This window comes from Rhinoderma darwinii, chromosome 3 (assembly GCF_050947455.1).
Source record: "Rhinoderma darwinii isolate aRhiDar2 chromosome 3, aRhiDar2.hap1, whole genome shotgun sequence".
In the NCBI taxonomy this organism is placed as follows: domain Eukaryota; kingdom Metazoa; phylum Chordata; class Amphibia; order Anura; family Rhinodermatidae; genus Rhinoderma; species Rhinoderma darwinii.
Genome location: NC_134689.1, coordinates 413,965,381 through 413,987,519, shown reverse-complemented (window position 1 = coordinate 413,987,519; position 22,139 = coordinate 413,965,381). Strand labels below are relative to the sequence as shown.

Below are 22,139 nucleotides of genomic sequence, written 5' to 3'. Positions count from 1 at the left end.
CACCATGGAACCCTTGACAATAGAGTGAGGTTTGGATATTTCTACTAAACAGGCAGTACGTGTAATTACAATAAAGGGTCGGCTATCAATCAAAGTCGACCTCCCACAATAATCAAGAGGGCATAGATTCTGTGCCTGCATGATCACCAAGATGTACAATTATTTTCTATAGCGGTTATATAACAAAAGCTAGAACCCTGCATTTAGAAATGGAAAATGCTATTACCAACTCAATGGGAAAAAACTGGGAAATAAATTTATGAATTTTAGTTGACTGAAAAGTTAAGGGTAGTAACCAGTGTCAGGCAGCTACTGCCAAGGCAAAAAGACTGTAAATTAGTTTCCATTTGGATAATCTACAATGTGGATCATACTAATTTCCAAGGTCTGTCTGTACTGAACACCCTACGAGCTGGAAGTAGAGCCAGTGTTTGCATTACATGCCATAAAAAGACCCTTTAAATTTGTTGATTTTATATGCCCTCAATTCCATTCGTTTAATTATCTCTACGAGAGAATATTATAAAAAACATTTGTGTTGCTAAATCGTGTTTATGGCGTACAACAAGCACTATCAATACAATACTCATTGAATAGGTACTACACTCAGAAGGAAGTAAACTGTGGCAAGGTCCCACCGAGAGTTGAACTCGGATTGCTGGATTCAAAGTCCAGAGTGCTAACCATTACACCATGGAACCCTTGACAATAGAGTGAGGTTTGGATATTTCTACTAAACAGGCAGTACGTGTAATTACAATAAAGGGTCGGCTATCAATCAAAGTCGACCTCCCACAATAATCAAGAGGGCATAGCTTCTGTGCCTGCATGATCAACAAGATGTACAATTATTTTCTATTGCGGTTATATAACAAAAGCTAGAACCCTGCATTTAGAAAGGGAAAATACTATTACCAACTCAATGGGAAAAAACTGGGAAATAAATTTATGAATTTCAGTTGACTGAAAAGTTAAGGGTAGTAACCAGTGTCAGGCAGCTACTGCCAAGGCAAAAAGACTGTAAATTAGTTTCCATTTGGATAATCTACAATGTGGATCATACTAATTTCCAAGGTCTGTCTGTACTAAACACCCTACGAGCTGCAAGTAGAGCCAGTGTTTGCATTACATGCCATAAAAAGACCCTTTAAATTTGTTGATTTTATATGCCCTCAATTCCATTTGTTTAATTATCTCTACGAGAGAATATTATAAAAAACATTTGTGTTGCTAAATCGTGTTTATGGCGTACAACACTATCAATACAATACTCATTGAAAAGTTACTACACTCAGAAGGAATAAACTGTGGCAAGGTCCCACCGAGAGTTGAACTCGGATTGCTGGATTCAACGTCCAGAGTGCTAACCATTACACCATGGAACCCTTGACAATAGAGTGAGGTTTGGATATTTCTACTAAACAGGCAGTACGTGTAATTACAATAAAGGGTCGGCTATCAATCAAAGTCGACCTCCCACAATAATCAAGAGGGCATAGCTTCTGTGCCTGCATGATCAACAAGATGTACAATTATTTTCTATTGCGGTTATATAACAAAAGCTAGAACACTGCATTTAGAAAGGGAAAATACTATTACCAACTCAATGGGAAAAAACTGGGAAATAAATTTATGAATTTCAGTTGACTGAAAAGTTAAGGGTAGTAACCAGTGTCAGGCAGCTACTGCCAAGGCAAAAAGACTGTAAATTAGTTTCCATTTGGATAATCTACAATGTGGATCATACTAATTTCCAAGGTCTGTCTGTACTGAACACCCTACGAGCTGCAAGTAGAGCCAGTGTTTGCATTACATGCCATAAAAAGACCCTTTAAATTTGTTGATTTTATATGCCCTCAATTCCATTCGTTTAATTATCTCTACGAGAGAATATTATAAAAAACATTTGTGTTGCTAAATCGTGTTTATGGCGTACAACACTATCAATACAATACTCATTGAAAAGGTACTACACTCAGAAGGAAGTAAACTGTGGCAAGGTCCCACCGAGAGTTGAACTCGGATTGCTGGATTCAAAGTCCAGAGAGATAACCATTACACCATGGAACCCTTGACAATAGAGGGAGGTTTGGATATTTCTACTAAACAGGCAGTACGTGTAATTACAATAAAGGGTCGGCTATCAATCAAAGTCGACCTCCCACAATAATCAAGAGGGCATAGCTTCTGTGCCTGCATGATCAACAAGATGTACAATTATTTTCTATTGCGGTTATATAACAAAAGCTAGAACCCTGCATTTAGAAAGGGAAAATACTATTACCAACTCAATGGGAAAAAACTGGGAAATAAATTTATGAATTTCAGTTGACTGAAAAGTTAAGGGTAGTAACCAGTGTCAGGCAGCTACTGCCAAGGCAAAAAGACTGTAAATTAGTTTCCATTTGGATAATCTACAATGTGGATCATACTAATTTCCAAGGTCTGTCTGTACTAAACACCCTACGAGCTGCAAGTAGAGCCAGTGTTTGCATTACATGCCATAAAAAAACCCTTTAAATTTGTTGATTTTATATGCCCTCAATTCCATTTGTTTAATTATCTCTACGAGAGAATATTATAAAAAACATTTGTGTTGCTAAATCGTGTTTATGGCGTACAACACTATCAATACAATACTCATTGAAAAGTTACTACACTCAGAAGGAATAAACTGTGGCAAGGTCCCACCGAGAGTTGAACTCGGATTGCTGGATTCAAAGTCCAGAGTGCTAACCATTACACCATGGAACCCTTGACAATAGAGGGAGGTTTGGCTATTTCTACTAAACAGGCAGTACGTGTAATTACAATAAAGGGTCGGCTATCAATCAAAGTCGACCTCCCACAATAATCAAGAGGGCATAGCTTCTGTGCCTGCATGATCACCAAGATGTACAATTATTTTCTATTGCGGTTATATAACAAAAGCTAGAACCCTGCATTTAGAAAGGGAAAATACTATTACCAACTCAATGGGAAAAAACTGGGAAATAAATTTATGAATTTCAGTTGACTGAAAAGTTAAGGGTAGTAACCAGTGTCAGGCAGCTACTGCCAAGGCAAAAAGACTGTAAATTAGTTTCCATTTGGATAATCTACAATGTGGATCATACTAATTTCCAAGGTCTGTCTGTACTGAATACCCTACGAGCTGGAAGTAGAGCCAGTGTTTGCATTACATGCCATAAAAAAACCCTTTAAATTTGTTGATTTTATATGCCCTCAATTCCATTTGTTTAATTATCTCTACGAGAGAATATTATAAAAAACATTTGTGTTGCTAAATCGTGTTTATGGCGTACAACACTATCAATACAATACTCATTGAAAAGTTACTACACTCAGAAGGAATAAACTGTGGCAAGGTCCCACCGAGAGTTGAACTCGGATTGCTGGATTCAACGTCCAGAGTGCTAACCATTACACCATGGAACCCTTGACAATAGAGTGAGGTTTGGATATTTCTACTAAACAGGCAGTACGTGTAATTACAATAAAGGGTCGGCTATCAATCAAAGTCGACCTCCCACAATAATCAAGAGGGCATAGCTTCTGTGCCTGCATGATCAACAAGATGTACAATTATTTTCTATTGCGGTTATATAACAAAAGCTAGAACACTGCATTTAGAAAGGGAAAATACTATTACCAACTCAATGGGAAAAAACTGGGAAATAAATTTATGAATTTCAGTTGACTGAAAAGTTAAGGGTAGTAACCAGTGTCAGGCAGCTACTGCCAAGGCAAAAAGACTGTAAATTAGTTTCCATTTGGATAATCTACAATGTGGATCATACTAATTTCCAAGGTCTGTCTGTACTGAACACCCTACGAGCTGCAAGTAGAGCCAGTGTTTGCATTACATGCCATAAAAAGACCCTTTAAATTTGTTGATTTTATATGCCCTCAATTCCATTCGTTTAATTATCTCTACGAGAGAATATTATAAAAAACATTTGTGTTGCTAAATCGTGTTTATGGCGTACAACACTATCAATACAATACTCATTGAAAAGGTACTACACTCAGAAGGAAGTAAACTGTGGCAAGGTCCCACCGAGAGTTGAACTCGGATTGCTGGATTCAAAGTCCAGAGAGATAACCATTACACCATGGAACCCTTGACAATAGAGGGAGGTTTGGATATTTCTACTAAACAGGCAGTACGTGTAATTACAATAAAGGGTCGGCTATCAATCAAAGTCGACCTCCCACAATAATCAAGAGGGCATAGCTTCTGTGCCTGCATGATCAACAAGATGTACAATTATTTTCTATTGCGGTTATATAACAAAAGCTAGAACCCTGCATTTAGAAAGGGAAAATACTATTACCAACTCAATGGGAAAAAACTGGGAAATAAATTTATGAATTTCAGTTGACTGAAAAGTTAAGGGTAGTAACCAGTGTCAGGCAGCTACTGCCAAGGCAAAAAGACTGTAAATTAGTTTCCATTTGGATAATCTACAATGTGGATCATACTAATTTCCAAGGTCTGTCTGTACTAAACACCCTACGAGCTGCAAGTAGAGCCAGTGTTTGCATTACATGCCATAAAAAAACCCTTTAAATTTGTTGATTTTATATGCCCTCAATTCCATTTGTTTAATTATCTCTACGAGAGAATATTATAAAAAACATTTGTGTTGCTAAATCGTGTTTATGGCGTACAACACTATCAATACAATACTCATTGAAAAGTTACTACACTCAGAAGGAATAAACTGTGGCAAGGTCCCACCGAGAGTTGAACTCGGATTGCTGGATTCAAAGTCCAGAGTGCTAACCATTACACCATGGAACCCTTGACAATAGAGGGAGGTTTGGCTATTTCTACTAAACAGGCAGTACGTGTAATTACAATAAAGGGTCGGCTATCAATCAAAGTCGACCTCCCACAATAATCAAGAGGGCATAGCTTCTGTGCCTGCATGATCACCAAGATGTACAATTATTTTCTATTGCGGTTATATAACAAAAGCTAGAACCCTGCATTTAGAAAGGGAAAATACTATTACCAACTCAATGGGAAAAAACTGGGAAATAAATTTATGAATTTCAGTTGACTGAAAAGTTAAGGGTAGTAACCAGTGTCAGGCAGCTACTGCCAAGGCAAAAAGACTGTAAATTAGTTTCCATTTGGATAATCTACAATGTGGATCATACTAATTTCCAAGGTCTGTCTGTACTGAATACCCTACGAGCTGGAAGTAGAGCCAGTGTTTGCATTACATGCCATAAAAAAACCCTTTAAATTTGTTGATTTTATATGCCCTCAATTCCATTTGTTTAATTATCTCTACGAGAGAATATTATAAAAAACATTTGTGTTGCTAAATCGTGTTTATGGCGTACAACACTATCAATACAATACTCATTGAAAAGGTACTACACTCAGAAGGAAGTAAACTGTGGCAAGGTCCCACCGAGAGTTGAACTCGGATTGCTGGATTCAAAGTCCAGAGTGATAACCATTACACCATGGAACCCTTGACAATAGAGGGAGGTTTGGATATTTCTACTAAACAGGCAGTACGTGTAATTACAATAAAGGGTCGGCTATCAATCAAAGTCGACCTCCCACAATAATCAAGAGGGCATAGCTTCTGTGCCTGCATGATCAACAAGATGTACAATTATTTTCTATTGCGGTTATATAACAAAAGCTAGAACCCTGCATTTAGAAAGGGAAAATACTATTACCAACTCAATGGGAAAAAACTGGGAAATAAATTTATGAATTTCAGTTGACTGAAAAGTTAAGGGTAGTAACCAGTGTCAGGCAGCTACTGCCAAGGCAAAAAGACTGTAAATTAGTTTCCATTTGGATAATCTACAATGTGGATCATACTAATTTCCAATGTCTGTCTGTACTAAACACCCTACGAGCTGCAAGTAGAGCCAGTGTTTGCATTACATGCCATAAAAAAACCCTTTAAATTTGTTGATTTTATATGCCCTCAATTCCATTTGTTTAATTATCTCTACGAGAGAATATTATAAAAAACATTTGTGTTGCTAAATCGTGTTTATGGCGTACAACACTATCAATACAATACTCATTGAAAAGTTACTACACTCAGAAGGAATAAACTGTGGCAAGGTCCCACCGAGAGTTGAACTCGGATTGCTGGATTCAAAGTCCAGAGTGCTAACCATTACACCATGGAACCCTTGACAATAGAGGGAGGTTTGGATATTTCTACTAAACAGGCAGTACGTGTAATTACAATAAAGGGTCGGCTATCAATCAAAGTCGACCTCCCACAATAATCAAGAGGGCATAGCTTCTGTATATAACAAAAGCTAGAACACTGCATTTAGAAAGGGAAAATACTATTACCAACTCAATGGGAAAAAACTGGGAAATAAATTTATGAATTTCAGTTGACTGAAAAGTTAAGGGTAGTAACCAGTGTCAGGCAGCTACTGCCAAGGCAAAAAGACTGTAAATTAGTTTCCATTTGGATAATCTACAATGTGGATCATACTAATTTCCAAGGTCTGTCTGTACTGAACACCCTACGAGCTGCAAGTAGAGCCAGTGTTTGCATTACATGCCATAAAAAGACCCTTTAAATTTGTTGATTTTATATGCCCTCAATTCCATTCGTTTAATTATCTCTACGAGAGAATATTATAAAAAACATTTGTGTTGCTAAATCGTGTTTATGGCGTACAACACTATCAATACAATACTCATTGAAAAGGTACTACACTCAGAAGGAAGTAAACTGTGGCAAGGTCCCACCGAGAGTTGAACTCGGATTGCTGGATTCAAAGTCCAGAGTGATAACCATTACACCATGGAACCCTTGACAATAGAGGGAGGTTTGGATATTTCTACTAAACAGGCAGTACGTGTAATTACAATAAAGGGTCGGCTATCAATCAAAGTCGACCTCCCACAATAATCAAGAGGGCATAGCTTCTGTGCCTGCATGATCAACAAGATGTACAATTATTTTCTATTGCGGTTATATAACAAAAGCTAGAACCCTGCATTTAGAAAGGGAAAATACTATTACCAACTCAATGGGAAAAAACTGGGAAATAAATTTATGAATTTCAGTTGACTGAAAAGTTAAGGGTAGTAACCAGTGTCAGGCAGCTACTGCCAAGGCAAAAAGACTGTAAATTAGTTTCCATTTGGATAATCTACAATGTGGATCATACTAATTTCCAAGGTCTGTCTGTACTAAACACCCTACGAGCTGCAAGTAGAGCCAGTGTTTGCATTACATGCCATAAAAAAACCCTTTAAATTTGTTGATTTTATATGCCCTCAATTCCATTTGTTTAATTATCTCTACGAGAGAATATTATAAAAGACATTTGTGTTGCTAAATCGTGTTTATGGCGTACAACACTATCAATACAATACTCATTGAAAAGTTACTACACTCAGAAGGAATAAACTGTGGCAAGGTCCCACCGAGAGTTGAACTCGGATTGCTGGATTCAAAGTCCAGAGTGCTAACCATTACACCATGGAACCCTTGACAATAGAGGGAGGTTTGGATATTTCTACTAAACAGGCAGTACGTGTAATTACAATAAAGGGTCGGCTATCAATCAAAGTCGACCTCCCACAATAATCAAGAGGGCAGAGCTTCTGTGCCTGCATGATCACCAAGATGTACAATTATTTTCTATTGCGGTTATATAACAAAAGCTAGAACCCTGCATTTAGAAAGGGAAAATACTATTACCAACTCAATGGGAAAAAACTGGGAAATAAATTTATGAATTTCAGTTGACTGAAAAGTTAAGGGTAGTAACCAGTGTCAGGCAGCTACTGCCAAGGCAAAAAGACTGTAAATTAGTTTCCATTTGGATAATCTACAATGTGGATCATACTAATTTCCAAGGTCTGTCTGTACTGAATACCCTACGAGCTGGAAGTAGAGCCAGTGTTTGCATTACATGCCATAAAAAGACCCTTTAAATTTGTTGATTTTATATGCCCTCAATTCCATTCGTTTAATTATCTCTACGAGGGAATATTATAAAAAACATTTGTGTTGCTAAATCGTGTTTATGGCGTACAACAAGCACTATCAATACAATACTCATTGAAAAGGTACTACACTCAGAAGGAAGTAAACTGTGGCAAGGTCCCACCGAGAGTTGAACTCGGATTGCTGGATTCAAAGTCCAGAGTGATAACCATTACACCATGGAACCCTTGACAATAGAGGGAGGTTTGGATATTTCTACTAAACAGGCAGTACGTGTAATTACAATAAAGGGTCGGCTATCAATCAAAGTCGACCTCCCACAATAATCAAGAGGGCATAGCTTCTGTGCCTGCATGATCACCAAGATGTACAATTATTTTCTATTTCGGTTATATAACAAAAGCTAGAACCCTGCATTTAGAAAGGGAAAATACTATTACCAACTCAATGGTAAAAAACTGGGAAATAAATTTATGAATTTCAGTTGACTGAAAAGTTAACGGTAGTAACCAGTGTCAGGCAGCTACTGCCAAGGCAGAAAGACTGTAAATTAGTTTCCATTTGGATAATGTACAATGTGGATCATACTAATTTCCAAGGTCTGTCTGTACTAAACACCCTACGAGCTGCAAGTAGAGCCAGTGTTTGCATTACATGCCATAAAAAGAACCTTTAAATTTGTTGATTTTATATGCCCTCAATTCCATTCGTTTAATTATCTCTACGAGAGAATATTATAAAAAACATTTGTGTTGCTAAATCGTGTTTATGGCGTACAACACTATCAATACAATACTCATTGAAAAGGTACTACACTCAGAAGGAAGTAAACTGTGGCAAGGTCCCACCGAGAGTTGAACTCGGATTGCTGGATTCAAAGTCCAGAGTGATAACCATTACACCATGGAACCCTTGACAATAGAGGGAGGTTTGGATATTTCTACTAAACAGGCAGTACGTGTAATTACAATAAAGGGTCGGCTATCAATCAAAGTCGACCTCCCACAATAATCAAGAGGGCATAGCTTCTGTGCCTGCATGATCAACAAGATGTACAATTATTTTCTATTGCGGTTATATAACAAAAGCTAGAACCCTGCATTTAGAAAGGGAAAATACTATTACCAACTCAATGGGAAAAAACTGGGAAATAAATTTATGAATTTCAGTTGACTGAAAAGTTAAGGGTAGTAACCAGTGTCAGGCAGCTACTGCCAAGGCAAAAAGACTGTAAATTAGTTTCCATTTGGATAATCTACAATGTGGAACATACTAATTTCCAAGGTCTGTCTGTACTGAACACCCTACGAGCTGGAAGTAGAGCCAGTGTTTGCATTACATGCCATAAAAAGACCCTTTAAATTTGTTGATTTTATATGCCCTCAATTCCATTCGTTTAATTATCTCTACGAGAGAATATTATAAAAAACATTTGTGTTGCTAAATCGTGTTTATGGCGTACAACAAGCACTATCAATACAATACTCATTGAAAAGGTACTACACTCAGAAGGAAGTAAACTGTGGCAAGGTCCCACCGAGAGTTGAACTCGGATTGCTGGATTCAAAGTCCAGAGTGATAACCATTACACCATGGAACCGTTGACAATAGAGGGAGGTTTGGATATTTCTACTAAACAAGCAGTACGTGTAATTACAATAATGGGTCGGCTATCAATCAAAGTCGACCTCCCACAATAATCAAGAGGGCATAGCTTCTGTGCCTGCATGATCACCAAGATGTACAATTATTTTCTATTGCGGTTATATAACAAAAGCTAGAACCCTGCATTTAGAAAGGGAAAATACTATTACCAACTCAATGGTAAAAAACTGGGAAATAAATTTATGAATTTCAGTTGACTGAAAAGTTAAGGGTAGTAACCAGTGTCAGGCAGCTACTGCCAAGGCAAAAAGACTGTAAATTAGTTTCCATTTGGATAATCTACAATGTGGATCATACTAATTTCCAAGGTCTGTCTGTACTGAACACCCTACGAGCTGCAAGTAGAGCCAGTGTTTGCATTACATGCCATAAAAAGACCCTTTAAATTTGTTGATTTTATATGCCCTCAATTCCATTCGTTTAATTATCTCTAAGAGAGAATATTATAAAAAACATTTGTGTTGCTAAATCGTGTTTATGGCGTACAACACTATCAATACAATACTCATTGAAAAGTTACTACACTCAGAAGGAATAAACTGTGGCAAGGTCCCACCGAGAGTTGAACTCGGATTGCTGGATTCAACGTCCAGAGTGCTAACCATTACACCATGGAACCCTTGACAATAGAGTGAGGTTTGGATATTTCTACTAAACAGGCAGTACGTGTAATTACAATAAAGGGTCGGCTATCAATCAAAGTCGACCTCCCACAATAATCAAGAGGGCATAGCTTCTGTGCCTGCATGATCAACAAGATGTACAATTATTTTCTATTGCGGTTATATAACAAAAGCTAGAACACTGCATTTAGAAAGGGAAAATACTATTACCAACTCAATGGGAAAAAACTGGGAAATAAATTTATGAATTTCAGTTGACTGAAAAGTTAAGGGTAGTAACCAGTGTCAGGCAGCTACTGCCAAGGCAAAAAGACTGTAAATTAGTTTCCATTTGGATAATCTACAATGTGGATCATACTAATTTCCAAGGTCTGTCTGTACTGAACACCCTACGAGCTGCAAGTAGAGCCAGTGTTTGCATTACATGCCATAAAAAGACCCTTTAAATTTGTTGATTTTATATGCCCTCAATTCCATTCGTTTAATTATCTCTACGAGAGAATATTATAAAAAACATTTGTGTTGCTAAATCGTGTTTATGGCGTACAACACTATCAATACAATACTCATTGAAAAGGTACTACACTCAGAAGGAAGTAAACTGTGGCAAGGTCCCACCGAGAGTTGAACTCGGATTGCTGGATTCAAAGTCCAGAGTGATAACCATTACACCATGGAACCCTTGACAATAGAGGGAGGTTTGGATATTTCTACTAAACAGGCAGTACGTGTAATTACAATAAAGGGTCGGCTATCAATCAAAGTCGACCTCCCACAATAATCAAGAGGGCATAGCTTCTGTGCCTGCATGATCAACAAGATGTACAATTATTTTCTATTGCGGTTATATAACAAAAGCTAGAACCCTGCATTTAGAAAGGGAAAATACTATTACCAACTCAATGGGAAAAAACTGGGAAATAAATTTATGAATTTCAGTTGACTGAAAAGTTAAGGGTAGTAACCAGTGTCAGGCAGCTACTGCCAAGGCAAAAAGACTGTAAATTAGTTTCCATTTGGATAATCTACAATGTGGATCATACTAATTTCCAAGGTCTGTCTGTACTAAACACCCTACGAGCTGCAAGTAGAGCCAGTGTTTGCATTACATGCCATAAAAAAACCCTTTAAATTTGTTGATTTTATATGCCCTCAATTCCATTTGTTTAATTATCTCTACGAGAGAATATTATAAAAAACATTTGTGTTGCTAAATCGTGTTTATGGCGTACAACACTATCAATACAATACTCATTGAAAAGTTACTACACTCAGAAGGAATAAACTGTGGCAAGGTCCCACCGAGAGTTGAACTCGGATTGCTGGATTCAAAGTCCAGAGTGCTAACCATTACACCATGGAACCCTTGACAATAGAGGGAGGTTTGGATATTTCTACTAAACAGGCAGTACGTGTAATTACAATAAAGGGTCGGCTATCAATCAAAGTCGACCTCCCACAATAATCAAGAGGGCATAGCTTCTGTGCCTGCATGATCACCAAGATGTACAATTATTTTCTATTGCGGTTATATAACAAAAGCTAGAACCCTGCATTTAGAAAGGGAAAATACTATTACCAACTCAATGGGAAAAAACTGGGAAATAAATTTATGAATTTCAGTTGACTGAAAAGTTAAGGGTAGTAACCAGTGTCAGGCAGCTACTGCCAAGGCAAAAAGACTGTAAATTAGTTTCCATTTGGATAATCTACAATGTGGATCATACTAATTTCCAAGGTCTGTCTGTACTGAATACCCTACGAGCTGGAAGTAGAGCCAGTGTTTGCATTACATGCCATAAAAAGACCCTTTAAATTTGTTGATTTTATATGCCCTCAATTCCATTCGTTTAATTATCTCTACGAGGGAATATTATAAAAAACATTTGTGTTGCTAAATCGTGTTTATGGCGTACAACAAGCACTATCAATACAATACTCATTGAAAAGGTACTACACTCAGAAGGAAGTAAACTGTGGCAAGGTCCCACTGAGAGTTGAACTCGGATTGCTGGATTCAAAGTCCAGAGTGATAACCATTACACCATGGAACCCTTGACAATAGAGGGAGGTTTGGATATTTCTACTAAACAGGCAGTACGTGTAATTACAATAAAGGGTCGGCTATCAATCAAAGTCGACCTCCCACAATAATCAAGAGGGCATAGCTTCTGTGCCTGCATGATCACCAAGATGTACAATTATTTTCTATTTCGGTTATATAACAAAAGCTAGAACCCTGCATTTAGAAAGGGAAAATACTATTACCAACTCAATGGTAAAAAACTGGGAAATAAATTTATGAATTTCAGTTGACTGAAAAGTTAACGGTAGTAACCAGTGTCAGGCAGCTACTGCCAAGGCAGAAAGACTGTAAATTAGTTTCCATTTGGATAATGTACAATGTGGATCATACTAATTTCCAAGGTCTGTCTGTACTAAACACCCTACGAGCTGCAAGTAGAGCCAGTGTTTGCATTACATGCCATAAAAAGAACCTTTAAATTTGTTGATTTTATATGCCCTCAATTCCATTCGTTTAATTATCTCTACGAGAGAATATTATAAAAAACATTTGTGTTGCTAAATCGTGTTTATGGCGTACAACAAGCACTATCAATACAATACTCATTGAAAAGGTACTACACTCAGAAGGAAGTAAACTGTGGCAAGGTCCCACCGAGAGTTGAACTCGGATTGCTGGATTCAAAGTCCAGAGTGATAACCATTACACCATGGAACCCTTGACAATAGAGGGAGGTTTGGATATTTCTACTAAACAGGCAGTACGTGTAATTACAATAAAGGGTCGGCTATCAATCAAAGTCGACCTCCCACAATAATCAAGAGGGCATAGCTTCTGTGACTGCATGATCACCAAGATGTACAATTATTTTCTATTGCGGTTATATAACAAAAGCTAGAACCCTGCATTTAGAAAGGGAAAATACTATTACCAACTCAATGGGAAAAAACTGGGAAATAAATTTATGAATTTCAGTTGACTGAAAAGTTAAGGGTAGTAACCAGTGTCAGGCAGCTACTGCCAAGGCAAAAAGACTGTAAATTAGTTTCCATTTGGATAATCTACAATGTGGATCATACTAATTTCCAAGGTCTGTCTGTACTGAACACCCTACGAGCTGGAAGTAGAGCCAGTGTTTGCATTACATGCCATAAAAAGACCCTTTAAATTTGTTGATTTTATATGCCCTCAATTCCATTCGTTTAATTATCTCTACGAGAGAATATTATAAAAAACATTTGTGTTGCTAAATCGTGTTTATGGCGTACAACAAGCACTATCAATACAATACTCATTGAAAAGGTACTACACTCAGAAGGAAGTAAACTGTGGCAAGGTCCCACCGAGAGTTGAACTCGGATTGCTGGATTCAAAGTCCAGAGTGATAACCATTACACCATGGAACCGTTGACAATAGAGGGAGGTTTGGATATTTCTACTAAACAAGCAGTACGTGTAATTACAATAATGGGTCGGCTATCAATCAAAGTCGACCTCCCACAATAATCAAGAGGGCATAGCTTCTGTGCCTGCATGATCACCAAGATGTACAATTATTTTCTATTGCGGTTATATAACAAAAGCTAGAACCCTGCATTTAGAAAGGGAAAATACTATTACCAACTCAATGGTAAAAAACTGGGAAATAAATTTATGAATTTCAGTTGACTGAAAAGTTAACGGTAGTAACCAGTGTCAGGCAGCTACTGCCAAGGCAGAAAGACTGTAAATTAGTTTCCATTTGGATAATGTACAATGTGGATCATACTAATTTCCAAGGTCTGTCTGTACTGAACACCCTACGAGCTGCAAGTAGAGCCAGTGTTTGCATTACATGCCATAAAAAGACCCTTTAAATTTGTTGATTTTATATGCCCTCAATTCCATTCGTTTAATTATCTCTACGAGAGAATATTATAAAAAACATTTGTGTTGCTAAATCGTGTTTATGGCGTACAACAAGCACTATCAATACAATACTCATTGAAAAGGTACTACACTCAGAAGGAAGTAAACTGTGGCAAGGTCCCACTGAGAGTTGAACTCGGATTGCTGGATTCAAAGTCCAGAGTGCTAACCATTACACCATTACACCATGAACCCTTGACAATAGAAGGAGGTTTGGATATTTCTACTAAACAGGCAGTACGTGTAATTACAATAAAGGGTCGGCTATCAATCAAAGTCGACCTCCCACAATAATCAAGAGGGCATAGCTTCTGTGCCTGCATGATCACCAAGATGTACAATTATTTTCTATTGCGGTTATATAACAAAAGCTAGAACCCTGCATTTAGAAAGGGAAAATACTATTACCAACTCAATGGGAAAAAACTGGGAAATAAATTTATGAATTTCAGTTGACTGAAAAGTTAACGGTAGTAACCAGTGTCAGGCAGCTACTGCCAAGGCAGAAAGACTGTAAATTAGTTTCCATTTGGATAATCTACAATGTGGATCATACTAATTTCCAAGGTCTGTCTGTACTGAACACCCTACGAGCTGGAAGTGGAGCCAGTGTTTGCATTACATGCCATAAAAAGACCCTTTAAATTTGTTGATTTTATATGCCCTCAATTCCATTCGTTTAATTATCTCTACGAGAGAATATTATAAAAAACATTTGTGTTGCTAAATCGTGTTTATGGCGTACAACAAGCACTATCAATACAATTCTCATTGAATAGGTACTACACTCAGAAGGAAGTAAACTGTGGCAAGGTCCCACCGAGAGTTGAACTCGGATTGCTGGATTCAAAGTCCAGAGTGCTAACCATTACACCATGGAACCCTTGACAATAGAGTGAGGTTTGGATATTTCTACTAAACAGGCAGTGTGTGTAATTACAATAAAGGGTCGGCTATCAATCAAAGTCGACCTCCCACAATAATCAAGAGGGCATAGCTTCTGTGCCTGCATGATCACCAAGATGTACAATTATTTTCTATTGCGGTTATATAACAAAAGCTAGAACCCTGCATTTAGAAAGGGAAAATACTATTACCAACTCAATGGGAAAAAAATGGGAAATAAATTTATGAATTTCAGTTGACTGAAAAGTTAACGGTAGTAACCAGTGTCAGGCAGCTACTGCCAAGGCAGAAAGACTGTAAATTAGTTTCCATTTGGATAATGTACAATGTGGATCATACTAATTTCCAAGGTCTGTCTGTACTGAACACCCTACGAGCTGCAAGTAGAGCCAGTGTTTGCATTACATGCCATAAAAAGACCCTTTAAATTTGTTGATTTTATATGCCCTCAATTCCATTCGTTTAATTATCTCTACGAGAGAATATTATAAAAAACATTTGTGTTGCTAAATCGTGTTTATGGCGTACAACAAGCACTATCAATACAATACTCATTGAATAGGTACTACACTCAGAAGGAAGTAAACTATGGCAAGGTCCCACCGAGAGTTGAACTCGGATTGCTGGATTCAAAGTCCAGAGTGCTAACCATTACACCATGGAACCCTTGACAATAGAGTGAGGTTTGGATATTTCTACTAAACAGGCAGTGTGTGTAATTACAATAAAGGGTCGGCTATCAATCAAAGTCGACCTCCCACAATAATCAAGAGGGCATAGCTTCTGTGCCTGCATGATCACCAAGATGTACAATTATTTTCTATTGCGGTTATATAACAAAAGCTAGAACCCTGCATTTAGAAAGGGAAAATACTATTACCAACTCAATGGGAAAAAACTGGGAAATAAATTTATGAATTTCAGTTGACTGAAAAGTTAACGGTAGTAACCAGTGTCAGGCAGCTACTGCCAAGGCAGAAAGACTGTAAATTAGTTTCCATTTGGATAATGTACAATGTGGATCATACTAATTTCCAAGGTCTGTCTGTACTGAACACCCTACGAGCTGCAAGTAGAGCCAGTGTTTGCATTACATGCCATAAAAAGACCCTTTAAATTTGTTGATTTTATATGCCCTCAATTCCATTCGTTTAATTATCTCTACGAGAGAATATTATAAAAAACATTTGTGTTGCTAAATTGTGTTTATGGCGTACAACAAGCACTATCAATACAATACTCATTGAATAGGTACTACACTCAGAAGGAAGTAAACTATGGCAAGGTCCCACCGAGAGTTGAACTTGGATTGCTGGATTCAAAGTCCAGAGTGATAACCATTACACCATGGAACCCTTGACAATAGAGGGAGGTTTGGATATTTCTACTAAACAGGCAGTACGTGTAATTACAATAAAGGGTCGGCTATCAATCAAAGTCGACCTCCCACAATAATCAAGAGGGCATAGCTACTGTGACTGCATGATCACCAAGATGTACAATTATTTTCTATTGCGGTTATATAACAAAAGCTAGAACCCTGCATTTAGAAAGGGAAAATACTATTACCAACTCAATGGGAAAAAACTGGGAAATAAATTTATGAATTTCAGTTGACTGAAAAGTTAACAGTAGTAACCAGTGTCAGGCAGCTACTGCCAAGGCAGAAAAACTGTAAATTAGTTTCCATTTGGATAATCTACAATGTGGATTATACTAATTTCCAAGGTCTGTCTGTACTGAACACCCTACGAGCTGCAAGTAGAGCCAGTGTTTGCATTACATGCCATAAAAAGACCCTTTAAATTTGTTGATTTTATATGCCCTCAATTCCATTCGTTTAATTATCTCTACGATAGAATATTATAAAAAACATTTGTGTTGCTAAATCGTGTTTATGGCGTACAACAAGCACTATCAATACAATACTCATTGAATAGGTAGTACACTCAGAAGGAAGTAAACTGTGGCAAGGTCCCACCGAGAGTTGAACTCGGATTGCTGGATTCAAAGTCCAGAGTGCTAACCATTACACCATGGAACCCTTGACAATAGAGTGAGGTTTGGATATTTCTACTAAACAGGCAGTACGTGTAATTACAATAAAGGGTCGGCTATCAATCAAAGTCGACCTCCCACAATAATCAAGAGGGCATAGCTTCTGTGCCTGCATGATCAACAAGATGTACAATTATTTTCTATTGCGGTTATATAACAAAAGCTAGAACCCTGCATTTAGAAAGGGAAAATACTATTACCAACTCAATGGGAAAAAACTGGGAAATAAATTTATGAATTTCAGTTGACTGAAAAGTTAACGGTAGTAACCAGTGTCAGGCAGCTACTGCCAAGGCAGAAAGACTGTAAATTAGTTTCCATTTGGATAATCTACAATGTGGATCATACTAATTTCCAAGGTCTATCTGTACTGAACACCCTACGAGCTGGAAGTGGAGCCAGTGTTTGCATTACATGCCATAAAAAGACCCTTTAAATTTGTTGATTTTATATGCCCTGAATTCCATTCGTTTAATTATCTCTACGAGAGAATATTATAAAAAAAATTTGTGTTGCTAAATCGTGTTTATGGCGTACAACAAGCACTATCAATACAATACTCATTGAAAAGGTACTACACTCAGAAGGAAGTAAACTGTGGCAAGGTCCCACCGAGGGTTGAACTCGGATTGCTGGAATCAAAGTCCAGAGTGCTAACCATTACAACATGGAACCCTTGACAATAGAAGGAGGTTTGGATATTTCTACTAAACAGGCAGTACGTGTAATTACAATAAAGGGTCGGCTATCAATCAAAGTCGACCTCCCACAATAATCAAGAGGGCATAGCTTCTGTGCCTGCATGATCACCAAGATGTACAATTATTTTCTATTGCGGTTATATAACAAAAGCTAGAACCCTGCATTTAGAAAGGGAAAATACTATTACCAACTCAATGGGAAAAAACTGGGAAATAAATTTATGAATTTCAGTTGACTGAAAAGTTAAGGGTAGTAACCAGTGTCAGGCAGCTACTGCCAAGGCAAAAAGACTGTAAATTAGTTTCCATTTGGATAATCTACAATGTGGATCATACTAATTTCCAAGGTCTGTCTGTACTGAACACCCTACGAGCTGCAAGTAGAGCCAGTGTTTGCATTACATGCCATAAAAAGACCCTTTAAATTTGTTGATTTTATATGCCCTCAATTCCATTCGTTTAATTATCTCTACGAGAGAATATTATAAAAAACATTTGTGTTGCTAAATCGTGTTTATGGCGTACAACAAGCACTATCAATACAATACTCATTGAAAAGGTACTACACTCAGAAGGAAGTAAACTGTGGCAAGGTCCCACTGAGAGTTGAACTCGGATTGCTGGATTCAAAGTCCAGAGTGCTAACCATTACACCATGGAACCCTTGACAATAGAAGGAGGGTTGGATATTTCTACTAAACAGGCAGTACGTGTAATTACAATAAAGGGTCGGCTATCAATCAAAGTCGACCTCCCACAATAATCAAGAGGGCATAGCTTCTGTGCCTGCATGATCACCAAGATGTACAATTATTTTCTATTGCGGTTATATAACAAAAGCTAGAACCCTGCATTTAGAAAGGGAAAATACTATTACCAACTCAATGGGAAAAAACTGGGAAATAAATTTATGAATTTCAGTTGACTGAAAAGTTAACGGTAGTAACCAGTGTCAGGCAGCTACTGCCAAGGCAGAAAGACTGTAAATTAGTTTCCATTTGGATAATCTACAATGTGGATCATACTAATTTCCAAGGTCTGTCTGTACTGAACACCCTACGAGCTGGAAGTGGAGCCAGTGTTTGCATTACATGCCATAAAAAGACCCTTTAAATTTGTTGATTTTATATGCCCTCAATTCCATTCGTTTAATTATCTCTACGAGAGAATATTATAAAAAACATTTGTGTTGCTAAATCGTGTTTATGGCGTACAACAAGCACTATCAATACAATACCTCATTGAAAAGGTACTACACTCAGAAGGAAGTAAACTGTGGCAAGGTCCCACCGAGAGTTGAACCCGGATTGCTGGATTCAGAGTCCAGAGTGCTAACCATTACACCATGGAACCCTCAACAATAGCATGCAGTTTGGATATTTCTACTAAACAGGCAGTACGTGTAATTACAATAACAGGTCGGTTATCATTCAAAATCGAACTCCCACAATAATCAAGAGGGCATAGCTTCTGTGCCTGCATGATCACCAAGATGTACAATTATTTTCTATTGCGGTTATATAACAAAAGCTAAAACCCTGCATTTGGAAAGGGAAAATACTATTAACAACTCAATGGGAAAAAACTGGGAAATGAAATTATGAATTTCAGTTGACTGAAAACTTAACTGTTGTAACCAGTGTCAGGCAGCTACTGCCAAGGCAGAAAGACTGTAAATTAGTTTCCATTTGGATAATCTACAATGTGGATCATACTAATTTCCAAGGTCTGTCTGTACTGAACACCCTACGAGCTGGAAGTGGAGCCAGTGTTTGCATTACATGCCATAAAAAGACCCTTTAAATTTGTTGATTTTATATGCCCTCAATTCCATTCGTTTAATTATCTCTACGAGAGAATATTATAAAAAACATTTGTGTTGCTAAATCGTGTTTATGGCGTACAACAAGCACTATCAATACAATACTCATTGAATAGGTACTACACTCAGAAGGAAGTAAACTGTGGCAAGGTCCCACCGAGAGTTGAACTCGGATTGCTGGATTCAAAGTCCAGAGTGCTAACCATTACACCATGGAACCCTTGACAATAGAGTGAGGTTTGGATATTTCTACTAAACAGGCAGTATGTGTAATTACAATAAAGGGTCGGCTATCAATCAAAGTCGACCTCCCACAATAATCAAGAGGGCATAGCTTCTGTGCCTGCATGATCACCAAGATGTACAATTATTTTCTATTGCGGTTATATAACAAAAGCTAGAACCCTGCATTTAGAAAGGGAAAATACTATTACCAACTCAATGGGAAAAAACTGGGAAATAAATTTATGAATTTCAGTTGACTGAAAAGTTAAGGGTAGTAACCAGTGTCAGGCAGCTACTGCCAATGCAAAAAGACTGTAAATTAGTTTCCATTTGGATAATCTACAATGAGGATCATACTAATTTCCAAGGTCTGTCTGTACTGAACACCCTACGAGCTGCAAGTAGAGCCAGTGTTTGCATTACATGCCATAAAAAGACCCTTTAAATTTGTTGATTTTATATGCCCTCAATTCCATTCGTTTAATTATCTCTACGAGAGAATATTATAAAAAACATTTGTGTTGCTAAATCGTGTTTATGGCGTACAACAAGCACTATCAATACAATACTCATTGAATAGGTACTACACTCAGAAGGAAGTAAACTGTGGCAAGGTCCCACCGAGAGCTGAACTTGGATTGCTGGATTCAAAGTCCAGAGTGCTAACCATTACACCATAGAACCCTTGACAATAGAGTGAGGTTTGGATATTTCTACTAAACAGGCAGTACGTGTAATTACAATAAAGGGTCGGCTATCAATCAAAGTCGACCTCCCACAATAATCAAGAGGGCATAGCTTCTGTGCCTGCATGATCACCAAGATGTACAATTATTTTCTATTGCGGTTATATAACAAAAGCTAGAACCCTGCATTTAGAAAGGGAAAATACTATTACCAACTCAATGGGAAAAAACTGGGAAATAAATTTATGAATTTCAGTTGACTGAAAAGTTAACGGTAGCAACCAGTGTCAGGCAGCTACTGCCAAGGCAGAAAGACTGTAAATTAGTTTCCATTTGGATAATCTACAATGTGGATCATACTAATTTCCAAGGTCTGTCTGTACTGAACACCCTACGAGCTGGAAGTGGAGCCAGTGTTTGCATTACATGCCATAAAAAGACCCTTTAAATTTGTTGATTTTATATGCCCTCAATTCCATTCGTTTAATTATCTCTACGAGAGATAGAGAGATAAAACATATGTGTTGCTAAATCGTGTTTATGGCGTACAACAAGCACTATCAATACAATACTCATTGAATAGGTACTACACTCAGAAGGAAGTAAACTGTGGCAAGGTCCCACCGAGAGTTGAACCCAGATTGCTGGATTCAGAGTCCAGAGTGCTAACCATTACACCATGGAACCCTTGACAATAGAGTGAGGTTTGGATATTTCTACTAAACAGGCAGTGTGTGTTATTACAATAAAGGGTCGGCTATCAATCAAAGTCGACCTCCCACAATAATCAAGAGGGCATAGCTTCTGTGCCTGCATGATCACCAAGATGTACAATTATTTTCTATTGCGGTTATATAACAAAAGCTAGAACCCTGCATTTAGAAAGGGAAAATACTATTACCAACTCAATGGGAAAAAACTGGGAAATAAATTTATGAATTTCAGTTGACTGAAAAGTTAAGGGTAGTAACCAGTGTCAGGCAGCTACTGCCAAGGCAAAAAGACTGTAAATTAGTTTCCATTTGGATAATCTACAATGTGGATCATACTAATTTCCAAGGTCTGTCTGTACTGAACACCCTACGAGCTGCAAGTAGAGCCAGTGTTTGCATTACATGCCATAAAAAGACCCTTTAAATTTGTTGATTTTATATGCCCTCAATTCCATTCGTTTAATTATCTCTACGAGAGAATATTATAAAAAACATTTGTGTTGCTAAATCGTGTTTATGGCGTACAACAAGCACTATCAATACAATACTCATTGAATAGGTAAACTGGAAGTAAACTGTGGCAAGGTCCCACCGAGAGTTGAACTCGGATTGCTGGATTCAAAGTCCAGAGTGCTAACCATTACACCATGGAACCCTTGACAATAGAGTGAGGTTTGGATATTTCTACTAAACAGGCAGTACGTGTAATTACAATAAAGGGTCGGCTATCAATCAAAGTCGACCTCCCACAATAATCAAGAGGGCATAGCTTCTGTGCCTGCATGATCAACAAGATGTACAATTATTTTCTATTGCGGTTATATAACAAAAGCTAGAACCCT

At 37.6% G+C, this 22,139-nt stretch overlaps 30 non-coding genes across 30 annotated transcripts in view; all 30 read right to left on the bottom strand.

Moving 5' to 3' along the window:
* Positions 1–12, bottom strand: part of TRNAQ-UUG (transfer RNA glutamine (anticodon UUG)) — a 72-nt gene extending 60 nt beyond the window's left edge. Inside the window, exon 1 of the tRNA in view lies at positions 1–12. This exon is cut by the window's left edge and continues 60 nt beyond it. This is a non-coding gene — a tRNA (tRNA-Gln).
* Positions 13–629: 617 nt separating this feature from the next.
* Positions 630–701, bottom strand: TRNAQ-UUG (transfer RNA glutamine (anticodon UUG)). Its single transcript has one exon. It is a non-coding gene; the product is annotated as a tRNA-Gln (tRNA).
* Positions 702–1,313: 612 nt separating this feature from the next.
* Positions 1,314–1,385, bottom strand: TRNAQ-UUG (transfer RNA glutamine (anticodon UUG)). The gene has a single exon. It is a non-coding gene; the product is annotated as a tRNA-Gln (tRNA).
* A 613-nt stretch (positions 1,386–1,998) lies between these two features.
* TRNAQ-UUG (transfer RNA glutamine (anticodon UUG)) lies at positions 1,999–2,070 on the bottom strand. The gene has a single exon. It is a non-coding gene; the product is annotated as a tRNA-Gln (tRNA).
* Positions 2,071–2,682: 612 nt separating this feature from the next.
* TRNAQ-UUG (transfer RNA glutamine (anticodon UUG)) lies at positions 2,683–2,754 on the bottom strand. The gene has a single exon. It is a non-coding gene; the product is annotated as a tRNA-Gln (tRNA).
* Positions 2,755–3,366: 612 nt separating this feature from the next.
* Positions 3,367–3,438, bottom strand: TRNAQ-UUG (transfer RNA glutamine (anticodon UUG)). The gene has a single exon. It is a non-coding gene; the product is annotated as a tRNA-Gln (tRNA).
* A 613-nt stretch (positions 3,439–4,051) lies between these two features.
* On the bottom strand, positions 4,052–4,123 carry TRNAQ-UUG (transfer RNA glutamine (anticodon UUG)). The gene has a single exon. It is a non-coding gene; the product is annotated as a tRNA-Gln (tRNA).
* Positions 4,124–4,735: 612 nt separating this feature from the next.
* On the bottom strand, positions 4,736–4,807 carry TRNAQ-UUG (transfer RNA glutamine (anticodon UUG)). The gene has a single exon. It is a non-coding gene; the product is annotated as a tRNA-Gln (tRNA).
* A 613-nt stretch (positions 4,808–5,420) lies between these two features.
* Positions 5,421–5,492, bottom strand: TRNAQ-UUG (transfer RNA glutamine (anticodon UUG)). The gene has a single exon. It is a non-coding gene; the product is annotated as a tRNA-Gln (tRNA).
* Positions 5,493–6,104: 612 nt separating this feature from the next.
* On the bottom strand, positions 6,105–6,176 carry TRNAQ-UUG (transfer RNA glutamine (anticodon UUG)). Its single transcript has one exon. It is a non-coding gene; the product is annotated as a tRNA-Gln (tRNA).
* Positions 6,177–6,745: 569 nt separating this feature from the next.
* On the bottom strand, positions 6,746–6,817 carry TRNAQ-UUG (transfer RNA glutamine (anticodon UUG)). The gene has a single exon. It is a non-coding gene; the product is annotated as a tRNA-Gln (tRNA).
* A 612-nt stretch (positions 6,818–7,429) lies between these two features.
* TRNAQ-UUG (transfer RNA glutamine (anticodon UUG)) lies at positions 7,430–7,501 on the bottom strand. Its single transcript has one exon. It is a non-coding gene; the product is annotated as a tRNA-Gln (tRNA).
* Positions 7,502–8,118: 617 nt separating this feature from the next.
* Positions 8,119–8,190, bottom strand: TRNAQ-UUG (transfer RNA glutamine (anticodon UUG)). Its single transcript has one exon. It is a non-coding gene; the product is annotated as a tRNA-Gln (tRNA).
* Positions 8,191–8,803: 613 nt separating this feature from the next.
* Positions 8,804–8,875, bottom strand: TRNAQ-UUG (transfer RNA glutamine (anticodon UUG)). The gene has a single exon. It is a non-coding gene; the product is annotated as a tRNA-Gln (tRNA).
* Positions 8,876–9,492: 617 nt separating this feature from the next.
* TRNAQ-UUG (transfer RNA glutamine (anticodon UUG)) lies at positions 9,493–9,564 on the bottom strand. The gene has a single exon. It is a non-coding gene; the product is annotated as a tRNA-Gln (tRNA).
* A 612-nt stretch (positions 9,565–10,176) lies between these two features.
* Positions 10,177–10,248, bottom strand: TRNAQ-UUG (transfer RNA glutamine (anticodon UUG)). The gene has a single exon. It is a non-coding gene; the product is annotated as a tRNA-Gln (tRNA).
* A 613-nt stretch (positions 10,249–10,861) lies between these two features.
* Positions 10,862–10,933, bottom strand: TRNAQ-UUG (transfer RNA glutamine (anticodon UUG)). The gene has a single exon. It is a non-coding gene; the product is annotated as a tRNA-Gln (tRNA).
* Positions 10,934–11,545: 612 nt separating this feature from the next.
* On the bottom strand, positions 11,546–11,617 carry TRNAQ-UUG (transfer RNA glutamine (anticodon UUG)). Its single transcript has one exon. It is a non-coding gene; the product is annotated as a tRNA-Gln (tRNA).
* A 617-nt stretch (positions 11,618–12,234) lies between these two features.
* On the bottom strand, positions 12,235–12,306 carry TRNAQ-UUG (transfer RNA glutamine (anticodon UUG)). Its single transcript has one exon. It is a non-coding gene; the product is annotated as a tRNA-Gln (tRNA).
* A 617-nt stretch (positions 12,307–12,923) lies between these two features.
* Positions 12,924–12,995, bottom strand: TRNAQ-UUG (transfer RNA glutamine (anticodon UUG)). Its single transcript has one exon. It is a non-coding gene; the product is annotated as a tRNA-Gln (tRNA).
* Positions 12,996–13,612: 617 nt separating this feature from the next.
* TRNAQ-UUG (transfer RNA glutamine (anticodon UUG)) lies at positions 13,613–13,684 on the bottom strand. Its single transcript has one exon. It is a non-coding gene; the product is annotated as a tRNA-Gln (tRNA).
* A 1,313-nt stretch (positions 13,685–14,997) lies between these two features.
* TRNAQ-UUG (transfer RNA glutamine (anticodon UUG)) lies at positions 14,998–15,069 on the bottom strand. Its single transcript has one exon. It is a non-coding gene; the product is annotated as a tRNA-Gln (tRNA).
* A 617-nt stretch (positions 15,070–15,686) lies between these two features.
* TRNAQ-UUG (transfer RNA glutamine (anticodon UUG)) lies at positions 15,687–15,758 on the bottom strand. The gene has a single exon. It is a non-coding gene; the product is annotated as a tRNA-Gln (tRNA).
* Positions 15,759–16,375: 617 nt separating this feature from the next.
* Positions 16,376–16,447, bottom strand: TRNAQ-UUG (transfer RNA glutamine (anticodon UUG)). The gene has a single exon. It is a non-coding gene; the product is annotated as a tRNA-Gln (tRNA).
* Positions 16,448–17,064: 617 nt separating this feature from the next.
* On the bottom strand, positions 17,065–17,136 carry TRNAQ-UUG (transfer RNA glutamine (anticodon UUG)). The gene has a single exon. It is a non-coding gene; the product is annotated as a tRNA-Gln (tRNA).
* A 1,306-nt stretch (positions 17,137–18,442) lies between these two features.
* Positions 18,443–18,514, bottom strand: TRNAQ-UUG (transfer RNA glutamine (anticodon UUG)). The gene has a single exon. It is a non-coding gene; the product is annotated as a tRNA-Gln (tRNA).
* Positions 18,515–19,132: 618 nt separating this feature from the next.
* TRNAQ-CUG (transfer RNA glutamine (anticodon CUG)) lies at positions 19,133–19,204 on the bottom strand. Its single transcript has one exon. It is a non-coding gene; the product is annotated as a tRNA-Gln (tRNA).
* A 617-nt stretch (positions 19,205–19,821) lies between these two features.
* On the bottom strand, positions 19,822–19,893 carry TRNAQ-UUG (transfer RNA glutamine (anticodon UUG)). Its single transcript has one exon. It is a non-coding gene; the product is annotated as a tRNA-Gln (tRNA).
* A 1,306-nt stretch (positions 19,894–21,199) lies between these two features.
* On the bottom strand, positions 21,200–21,271 carry TRNAQ-CUG (transfer RNA glutamine (anticodon CUG)). The gene has a single exon. It is a non-coding gene; the product is annotated as a tRNA-Gln (tRNA).
* A 609-nt stretch (positions 21,272–21,880) lies between these two features.
* Positions 21,881–21,952, bottom strand: TRNAQ-UUG (transfer RNA glutamine (anticodon UUG)). Its single transcript has one exon. It is a non-coding gene; the product is annotated as a tRNA-Gln (tRNA).
* Positions 21,953–22,139: the final 187 nt, after the last annotated feature.